The following is an 11,972-nucleotide window of genomic DNA, read 5'->3' as shown; positions in this document are numbered from 1 at the left end:
CAAAATCTATTATTGATGTATTTTAAAGGAGCCAATACCTATTCTAGACAAAATGTCAGTAGCAGGCAAAGGACAGGAAGGAACTGCTATTTATTTATAGCCAAATGCCCCCAACAGAATTCATGCTCCTCATTCAAATGTGTGTTTGATATGCTTGTAGTTAATACACTATTGGTTGGAGCTTAGCAATAATAACAAAAATCTATATTTTGTTCAGTTTTTATGTAGAAAAACATCAGTTACCAAAGTTCTACTATTGGCAACCTAATCATGGAAGGGTTAAAAGAAAAAATAAGATAGCACTCTCGTCTTTCAAATTATGAACATCATGTTCTTCCACCATTCCTTGAATTGTTCTAGAAGGTACTAAACAGCTATTGGAAGGATACTATGTACTGAGTGGGAAGTAAAATAGGTGGGTTGTTCCCCAAAGCCAATGCTCCTGGTGCCAGACTGGCCACATAAAATCACCTGAAGAGCTTACACAAGGACCAATTAATTCACAGTCCCTATCAATAGAGCTATTGATGCTTTATCAATAGATCTATTGTGGGGTATTGACATGCTTAATTTTCAAACTTTCCTCAGAAAATTCTGAGGCAGAGACAGGATTGGGTATCCTCAAAATAAGTGAATTTAGAAGACTCTGTAGACTTACTATTTGTGGAATTCTTCTTGACACCTGCTTTCAGTGAAGAAGTGATTTGGCTGTGTCTCTGACTCAGTGGATTCACCAAGTCTGAGGATGATTCGGTGGCTAAATACATGGAAGTATAATCTTGATCACACCAGGGCCCCACCGGAGTCAGAGATCAATCATACCTGATTTCTTACTTGCATGTGGTAAACTCATAAATCTTGGGTTCTTTCAGCCTAGTTGGGCCTTATTGTTAACCAGAATAGCATATATATAATACTTGTGCAATCCTATTTGAGCTCTCTTTACCTAATTCCCTGTTGTTGTTTGGACATGAGTTATCCCCAAAAGTTCATATGTGAGTGCAGGAACATTAGAGGTAAAATTATTAGATTATGAGTGTTGTTACCTAATCAGTGAATAATCCACTGACATTGATTAACTGGGTGGTAAAGGTAGGCATATAGGGTGTGGCTTAAGAAGGTAAATCACTGGGTGCCTTTCAAATGTAGATTATGTCCCTGGTAAGCAGAGAGTGCTTCTCTCTCTCTCTCTCTCTCTCTCTCTCTCTCTCTCTCTGTCTCTCTCTCTTTCATTGTTGCGATTCCCCTTCACTATGATGTTCTGCATCATCTCAGGCCCAGAGCTATGGAGCTGGCTGTCTGTGGAGTGAGATCTTTGAAACTATGAACCTCAAATAAACTTTTATTCCTTTAATTGTTCTCATCAGGTCTTTTGGTCATAGTGATGAAAAGCTGACTAAAACGCTGCCAAATATTTCTTTAATTTCTTTTCTTTCTTTTATCTTCTCCTTTTCTTTTTTCCCCTCCCTGTTATGACTTCCTTTCTCCCTAGCCATGAAAGGAGAAGTTGAATTAACCATGTTTCTCCTACCAAGGTCCACCTTCAGCCTTGTTTGGGCATGGACTTTCTCCTATTTTTTTTTTAATTTAAAAATTACTAAAATTTATGCTTTACCCTCAGTCACTTCTTTTATTCCAACCCAGATATAACCACACATGCTAATATGTTAGATATGTATTCTTAAATATGTCTATCTTTGAATAATACATAATGCTATTTTTTATGTCATGTTACATAAATGAGATTATGCCACAAAGTCTTATTTTCCTATATTTATCCTGAGTTGACTTTTAAGATATATTTATTGTAGTGTGTGTCATGTAATGTTTTCTTTTCTAGTAACTCTACAGGATTGTGCAAGATGATGCCAATATATTTTATCTGTTCCCATACTGTATATAGATATATATCACCTTCAACTTTGCACTAACATAAATAGCACTGAAAGAACTTTTTTGGGGTGTTCTACCACTGAGTTATATCCCCAGTCCTTTTTATTGATTGATTTATTGATTGATTGAGACAGGGTGTCACTAAGTTAGGAAGACTGACCTTGAACTTGTGATCCTGGCTTAGCCTCCTGAGTTGCTGAAATTGCAGGGATGGGCAACCATGCCTGGCTGAAAGAACATTTTTCTTCACTTCCACTCCCCTGAAAAAAATTTCTCTATATATATGTCCTGCAATTGCTGTGTCAGAAGCTATACGTTTAATTAATAGCACTGAGTACAGCAAAATGTAAAATAATGAGATTAAAAATTGATGATCAAATAAATTAAACATCACAAAACACCTTTCATGTAATAGTACCAGGTGAGATTGGGAGAAGACCATTTTTCTATATAAAACCAATGCAAGATTGGTGTTTTAGTTATTCAAAGAACTCTTTAAAATTAACAACTGTGGGAGTTCATAAGAAAACTGGATGTGACATATAGTCAACAAAGACAAACTCTAAATCCTTAAGGATATGAAGATATATTCAAAACCTTTCATAATAAGAAAAATGAAAACCAAAAATTTGAGTCATAATGACTAAGATCTTGGCAAAAATCAAATCTGATTAACTCCTAATGTTGTGTATGAAGTGGGCAATAGAAAAACTCAAGTATTGCTGATGGAGGTAAAGAGCAACATGGCTGTTATTGGTAAGACTTTCCCTACCCATAATACATAAATAGGTTCTTCTATTTTTGTTAGCTTTATATTTTTATTTTTTTATAATTAGGACTAACATACTTTGAGTGCATTTTCAGCATGTTATAGGGAAGAAATCTTGATTTATTTTTCTCTATAATTATAAACCAGTTTTCTTAATAACTTCTAAAAATCTTATTTTTTCCATTGATGTATACTCCATCTTTGTAATATATCAATATTTTCATACTCAGGAACTCTCATTTTTGTATTCAAGGTGTATCACATGACTGCAACACTATCTTTTTAGGGGTTGGAATGGTTATTTGTCCCTTCTCTTTGATATTCTGTGTTAAATATTGGCCTTATTGACCTGGGTAGCTCAGTAGCAGAGTGCTTGCCTGGTATGTATGTGACCCTGGGATTGATCCATACCTATACTGCAAAAATAAATAAATAAATAAATAATGAAAATAAAATAAAGAAAAAGAAAAATTGGCTTTGTTTTATTTTTTACACTGAGTGTGTGTGTATGTGTGTAAATATTTGGTAGGTTATACAAAATATTGTGTTGAAAATTTAATAGCATTTCATATAATCATAGACCAAAATTGGGAAAAAAACCAATTTCTTAATAATATGAATAATAACAAAAAATTCATATTATTAAGAAATTCATTTATTTAATTATTGTTCTGTTTTTAAGAGAGTTTTTATACAACTCTACATAGACTTTCTGAGCTTATTATACCTCTAAGTTTTCTATCTAAATTCAGTATAAAGCATAAGTTTTGAAATACAATTTTATTCACACTAAAGTTCTTTCTTTCCCATATTTTTATTCATGTGTTATAATTATACATAATGGTGGGATTCATTGTTACGTATTTGTTCATGGCCACAATACAGAAATCACAATATAATTTGGCCAATATGCCCTAGTATTTCATCCAAGAGTACTCTAGTTCCAATTTTCCAAGTTTTAACTGCAAGTAGATGTTTAACATTTATAAGTCTATTGAGAAAATTATGTGATTTTTTCTTCCCTTTGTCTATTTTCTTTACCTTTTCTGATGTTAAGTCATAACTTGTGGGATATAATTATTTCTGATTAAGTATGTGTATATATATGTGTGTATGTATGCATATATATAATTACTCATGAATTTAGTTAATAGTTTATGACTTTCTTATACATGTTCAAATTGATAATGTATCTGTGCCCCACATACTATTTCAAATGCCACTTATATTTTTTTGAAGACTTTCTCTTTAGCCAAATAATTGTTTAGAAAATTTTTTAACATTTCCACACAAATTGTAGAATTTTGGCTGATTTTATTTTATTTTATTTTTCAAATAACATAATCTGAATGATAATGAATCATCAAATAAATTTATGATGTTTTGGATTAGTTTATAAGATTTGTATGTAGTAGGGTAGTACTGGTCATTGAACTTAAGGGCACTCTGCCACAGAGTTGTTACCCCAACCTTTTAAAAAAAATTTATTTAGAGACATCATGTTACTAAATTATTCAGACAGTCCTTGAACTTTCAGTCCTTCTGCCTCAGACTCCCAAGTTGCTGGGATTACAGTCATGAACCTCCACATCTTACAAGTCTATAAGAATTTTTAGGAATTTTGCATTTTTACTCACTTGTAAAGAATATGTATTCAAGGAGGTATAGAGGCAGGAAAGATGTTTAAATGAGATGGACATCATGACCCTAGGTGCATGTATAAAGACATGGGAAAAATGGAGGAACTTTGGGCAAAGAGAAGGGAAGGTGGGGAAGGGGTATGGGAGCAGGAAAGATGGTGGAATGAGATGGACAGCATTACCCCAGGTATATGTGTGACTGCACATATTGTGCAATGCTACATCTTGTACAACCAGAGAAATGAAAAGTGTTGCTGCAGTTGTGTACAATAAGTCAAAATTCATTCTGCTGTCATATATACCTAATTAAAATTAATTAATTAATTACTAAAAATAACAAAAAATGCACTGTTCTGTCATATATACCTAATTAAAATAAATAAACAAATAAAAACAAAAGAATATGTGTATTTATTCATTATAAGGAATATTTGTCAAATCATGTTCTTAAAATATTTTATAAATTTTCCATTCTTTGCTTTTCTTATTATTTCAATGTCTGGATTTAAAATTTTAAATAATAGCTGTTCTTTTATTAGTTTAGCCAGTAATTGTTTAAAATGTTTTGGAGCTATGTGATCAAGTTCAAATATGCTCAGACTTTTATTTTTAATCTCTTTAACATAAATAATATTTTCTTTTTGGTCACTAATCACTTTTTGATTCAGACATGTATTCATTTGTATGAATTTCTTGAATCTCCGAAGTTAGGAGACTTTAATATTATTTTTCCCTCCCCAGCTCTTTTGCTATAATAGTAGTTTCATAGCCAGATATTAATGAGGTCAACCAGAAAAAGATCCTTTATAAATACTGTCTAATTTCTTTCTTCTTACTTTTTAGTGTTTATGGGCTTCCCAAATCAGGGAGAATATTATGCATTTAGGTATTACAAAATGAATATTGGCTTTTCACTGCTAATGAGTATCTCACTCTGAAATTGTCAGTAGAGTCGAAAAGAGGCTTCCTCTAAAAGAAAGCATATTCCAGCATCTGGAAAGTCTCATTGCATGAACATGGCTATACGGATATGAGAGGTCACGAAGAACATGTTTATTCCATACCCTTCCTGAGATAGACTTTTCTTAATTTTTACCAATAAAGGAAATGTAATTCAGTGATGAAATTATGGTTTATAAGTTCCATGGAATCAATTCACAATGGAAGTCAAATAGAAACATGAATTATTCAGATTCCAAAGTTCACTTTCTTTGAACTAACCCACACTGCCTTTCTCTCTGTGTCAAGGAATTTGAGACAGAATTCCTTTTATTCCAAGGTTCTGTTGGGGTTAGAAGTCTAGGAGAGAATACCCTGGTTTTATATTTTGTTCCACAGATGGATAGCAGAACTCTATACAAAGAAATACAAAGAGAAGGGAATATTAGGAAAGGAAAAAAAAGAAAAGAAAAGAAAAACAAGTACTCTGACTAACCTAGTATAATATTACTGAATGTGTGTCGAGGATTTTCTAAAAAAAAAAAAAAAAAAAAAAAAGCAACAGAGAATTTCAAATTGTTAAAGTTAATTGCAGGATTAAATTGCCATTTGTCAATAGCAATGTAATTTGTGTTATAAATTACAGGACTGTAGCTTTCAGGCATATTTTATCAATATGTTTCCAATGATTTAATAACAATATTTCTCAAAAATAAGCCAAGCCACTTTTTCCTTTTTTTTTTTTAAATGAGCATGTTCGGAGGTTTTTCATCAGTGTGCTAGCCAGCTCTGCAAAATTTCTAGTAAATAAATTATCACCAGGAGGCTCAAAATCCATTACCATAAAAAAAGCCATTTTTCCCTCCCTAATCGATTGCCCACTGTGCAACTGCTAATGGGACCATACACACATGTGGTGCAGAGGGAATGCGTTTTCAGGTTCTCTCTCTTTTCCAGAATTTATTTTACAAAGAATTCCGCACTAAACTCATAAATTAGTCAATGCATAAAATGAACACTTCAGCTTCCAGCAAGAGAAACATTAAGGTTATGCACCTAGAGTATTTTCCAAACTGGTTCCCAAGGAAATAGAGTTAGGTTGCTCTAGTTGCCTGGAAAATACTTCAGCACCTGCCTAGAAGATTCAGTCCTTTCCCTGCTCCCTACAAGAGTTTGTATCTTAATTTTGCATCATTTGCTCATGTATCCTTGTGGGTGCACAAATTTCCTATCTGAGTCATTCTATACAACCAGTACACTGAGCAATGTTGGCCTTTAAATATAGGAGCTTTGAAGTAATCTCAGGGCAACTGTATCCATTTACCAAATCATTCCACTTCATTCTCCCAATCCTATCTTTTATTACCAAACCAATTCTTTTGTCTTTCATGGATAATGTTGGTGTGATATAAATTCCCAATTCCTATGACACTGTAATCAGCCCAGAGCTTTGTCTGGCAAATTAGTCTTAGTCATGAACCAGGTAGCCAATCTTAGGGAACAAAATAACATGAGTGACAGGGTCTATGTCTCCAAATTTTATCCCAACTGAGACACTAAATCCAAAGTTTTATTTAGGTCTTATTTCTTTGGTCCTTATTGTTTCCTTTTACCAAATTGTAAATCATTTTCAGTTCATGAATAATTTTGATCAAGGTAGTGTTCTAGTAAAAGCTAAAGTCTGAAATCTCATCTGAATTTTCTGATTCTTTATTTTTGGATGAAATGACTCATTTTTTGTTTGTTTGTTTCAAGAAATAGTTGAATGCTAGTGAAACAAAACCAATATGAGGAGGAAATGCCTGCAAAGATTAGGGTGAAGTGAGAGCTGCTAAGAGAAAACAAGACAGAGATAAGATAAAAATAAACACTTAAAGGAACATGGGACATAACACTTACAATGGAAGCACTTGGTGGACTTAAGTGATTTTTGTGTATAGCAAACATATATTATATGTGTCAGCATATATTATACTTCCTTTAAGATGTTTCTAAATTTCTATTCTAATAAACTATATTTTTCTTATTTTCTCTTTAGGTAAGTTGCTGTTCCTGCCTTTAAAAAATCTATCGTCCTGGGAAAACTCATGTATATGAAGCAAGTAAGCAGCCTGTTCATGTTTGGGTAATGGCATCTCTTTGTTTTATCTTAACTGAGGATCTAGTTATAGAGTTTTCAATTATTTAAGGGATCTGAGGATATGGTCACTTGCAGATTGTTACACAAGGACTACAATATTTGTTTGCATATTTATGTTTATTATCAAGTTTCTTATAAATTTCTTGCTGGGGGTTGACTGATAGATCTTGATGAGGTTTCAAAAACCAAGTGACACTCCTGCTATTACTGAGTGATACAAAATGGTGGATTTCAAATTTTATAGTGGATCATTATAGTTCATTTCTCATACAAAAGTTACACAGTTATTTGGTCATTGTGATTTTTACTCACCAGAAGAGTAACTTAGAGGGATGTTGATGGATCAGCAATTCTTCAGATTATCATGGTCTGACAGAAATGTGAGTGATAAACTCTAGAAATTTCTTTGGTTTTTCTTTGCAATTCTCTAGCTAATGTTTTCTTTCAGGTTGAGTCCTGCTTAGTTCCTCTCTTCTAATAAGGTAGAATAAGGATTCAAAGGTAGATAGAAAATGTCTTCACAAGGAATAAAAATGTGGCTATTATGAAAACATCATGGAAAATCATAAAGAATAAGATGCAGATTTAAAATTATAAGCTATATAATTGTTAGTGTTTGTTTTTCTAATGGAGATTTTTAATGGCATACCCTAAAAAAAATTACTAACATTTTTTCTAAGAACAGAGCCCTCAAATATATTTTGTTGTAAGGAGGTGTGTGTGTGTGTGTGTGTGTGTGCACGAGAGAGAGAGAGAGAGAGAGAGAGAGAGAGAGAGAGAGAGAGAGAGAGCTCACACTTCTGCACATTTATTGAAACTGCATCTAATTGAATCAGAATTTTCAATGGAGTTAACTGGACATTTTCTACAATGCGAAAATAGTGGCCCTGGAACAAAGGAAATACAAAAGTAAATCACTGAGTCCTGAAAATAGCCACAGATGTTTAAGAGTTTGAAAATAAATAGCTGTAGTGGGATTTATGGTATTAAAGTTTGGTCTAATTACAAACATTAATTTTTTTTAGTAGCATTGCTATAGCAACTCTATAGCTAGAGGGTCCCAGGCAAGACCCAAATTATATATCTTAGAAATTCTTTTCCCTCAGTTATTAACACCTTACATTATTGAAACTTAAAGATATTTTACATTGCAATGGACTGCAATGGACTTTTCATCAACTACGTAATTTGTTTTACCTCTTAAAGGTTTTAATTATTTAAGAGAGTGAAATTTCTCCATGTTTAGATTGTTTACTTCCTGGTTCTCAAATACTACCTCAAGATTATTTTGTGTTTAGGCTTTTAGCACCACAGGAGAACAAATTGAAAATATATGTTTCTTCATTGATATTTTTTTTTAAAAAAGAATTATGGTTGCTGTGGGAACTTTAACAGAGTTTTCTGACTCCTGTGTAATTAAATTTCAGGCTTAATGATATATTAGCATATTTTTGCATATAGTTTCATAAACAAATATGAAACTGTGTAATAATATAGTCTTGAGTGGCAAATTTAAAACCATAGAAGTTAGGTAATTCCTAAACATGAGATACCTTTAGATAAAAATGGAGTAAATTACATGTACACAAATTACTCATTAGAATAGTTAAAATAGTCAATGGTTACTATTATTTCACATTAACCATTATTTTAATTAGTACTAATGAAATTACACATTAAAAATAAATTTGCTTAGGCAAGCTTTTTATCAAGAATATCAAATTCCTTAATCACTTGCTAAACATCTATTTATTATTGGGAACTATATTGAGTCCTGTTGAGAATAGAAAGATGAGCAAAATACAGATGTTGCTCCCAAGGAGCCTTTAATATTATGGTAGATATAAGTAAGGGCTACACATCAACATAATGTTATGTAGAATACATATAAACAAAGCACATGAAGAGTTTTGTGGGTAAATGGGGAAAATAATAATGTAAACTGGGAAATGAGAGAAAAATTTATGATGTGATTATTTCTGACCCAGGATTGAAGGATGGATAGAAATTTCACAGACATTGATAGAAAACCCTATAAGCAACACTCAGAGAGAAAAGGAGATTTGAGAGTGAACCTAAAGTTGTATTCAAAGAGTTTGTTAAGAAATGCAATTATCCACAGGGCATGATGGCACCGGCCTGTAATTCCAGCAGTTTGGGTGTCTGAGGCATGGGGGTTGTGAGTTCAAAGCCAGCTTCAGCAAAAGCAAGGCTCTAAACAACTCAATGAGACCTTGTCTCTAATTAAAATACAAAATAGGGCTGGGGATGTGGCTTAGTGGTCAAGTGCCCCTGAGTTCAATCCCTGGTAGAAAGAAAGAGAGAGAGAGAGAGAGAGAGAGAGAGAGAGAGAGAGAGAGAGAGAGAGAGAGAGGAAGGAAGGACAATTATTCATAAAACCTTGACATTAGATTAAATTGTTCCTAATTCTTCAGGGTCAATCAGGTGTTTCTGTATATGGTCTGAAGAAGATTGCAAAACCCTTGATTTCATGGATTTCTCTTATTTTTAATCTAATAGTATACATTTAACAGGAGTTTAGTAATACATATCAACAGTGAGTTTATTGTACCTACTAGACTATGAGTACCTACTAGACTGTTGTTTTATAAATTCAATGACAAAGGGATTGAACATTCAATAAAAAATTCATTCATTTCAATATATCCAATTTTTATATAAGTTCTTAGTAAACAATTTCCTTTAAATAACTTTATTTAAACTTTGTATAAATAAAACAATTTTTAGCCTCTTGACTTATTCTACCAAATCAACCTGATTCAATCTCCTCTTCTCCCCAAATTATTTGACCATGTTCCCTATAAAAAAGCACTTGGATCTTACAAATACTCAACCCAAAGGAGTTTAGGAGAAACTCTGAAATTTGTCTATGATTGAATCTGTTTCGCCAAGACACAGCAGTGTATCTTTGATTTCCTCATTCATAAAATGAGGATAAAAAGTTCACAGGTATTTGGAAGACACAGATTATATAGTACACAGAATCATACCTGGTTCAGGATGGATACATATGTGCTGTCTATTTTCATCTTTATTTAGTGCTGAAATATTTGGAAACTAAATTTGGTTAAGATAGAGTGGAGCATGGTATTGTTATAAATAGTTTTAATTATATTAAACAATAAATATAATTAAATAGCTATTATAATTTATTAGCACTAGTTAATAAATGGCATGCATACTGTATACCATGATCCTTTTTTAAAATTTATTTCTTAAAATATTTTTGTAATTAATTATACATTACAGAATGCATTTTGACACATTGTATACAAATGTAGCATCCTGTTTTAAGAGACATTTAATATGTGAGAATTTCTTTTAATATAGAATTGTGTATGAAGTTGTTTTCAAAGAATAAAGCTGAAGCTAAATAAATATTAAGTGTTGTACTTCATACAAAATGCCTTTGCTGATAAGATCAGTGTTTTATTCCTAGCTAATGTGCTATATACTTTTCCTTTTGACCAGAAGAGGCCAGATTTATCATCTTTGATCCTCTCTTGATTCCTCTAATTTATACTTGTATTGCTATTGCTAACAAACAGGCCTCTGTTACTCAGCTTTTTTAGTATTTCTTTCTGAAATGATAACAAAAAACCTATTTGGTAATAATAGGTATTGCTGTTTTCATTTGTCTCAAGTGCTACATTTATTGTCATCTATGGCAGTTTAATGACTCAACCCTTGACAGTACTCTTGGATGAGCTGAGAAGTAGGTAATATTTGAATGAAAAGAAAGGCTGGATAGCCAATGACTCAAACATGGAGGTATGGGATTTTCCCTTAGAATATGCTTCTCTAGAAGAAACAGTCCAATGGGAATATTTTCCATATTTTTCCATTTTTACATAATAGCAGGGACATATTGAATAATACAATTCAGTTTAGGAACAGTTATTTCAGAAGAGCTATTATTTTTCTAAACAGCATTATGATTAATCTTTTTTTTATGTTGGGGATTAAATTGAGGGGTGCTATACCACTGAACTACATCTCCAGCTCTTTTTACTTTGTTGGGGGGGCGGGGACTGGGTCACACTGAATTTCTTAGGGCCTCCCTAAGTTGCTGAGGCTGTCCTCAAACTTGTGACTCGTTCCTCAGCCTGCTGAATGGCTGAAATTACAGGTGTTTGCCACTGTGTCCAGCACGATTAGTCTTTATATTGTGCTAAAAAGATCAAATATGTAAGAAATTATATAATCACTTTCATTTATAGTTCAGAGTGTACAAATAGTGAACTAAAGGCAAAATACACAGAATGTTTGCATTTAATGAAGATGTTTAGTGGCTTGTACCTATAGTTTTTAGAGCAAGCGAAAAATACTCATGAAGCAAATTTTACTTGAAGTGAAAGGGCAGAATATAATTATAAACAAGAATAAGAGTTAGCATGGTATCAGTACGAATGAAATGGCTACAGTTGGTAGGAGGCAATGTAGTAAGTAATATACATGGAACTCGATTTCAGATTTTCTATTCAAGTATTGTGTAGAGGTAAAGTCTGATCAAGATACTTTCAACTTGAGATTTATTTGCTCAAGGAAAATAGCTATAAAAACCTTTCTA

This window comes from Urocitellus parryii, chromosome 2 (genome assembly GCF_045843805.1).
Source record: "Urocitellus parryii isolate mUroPar1 chromosome 2, mUroPar1.hap1, whole genome shotgun sequence".
Taxonomy (NCBI): domain Eukaryota; kingdom Metazoa; phylum Chordata; class Mammalia; order Rodentia; family Sciuridae; genus Urocitellus; species Urocitellus parryii.
Note: the sequence above shows the minus strand (reverse complement) of the source record.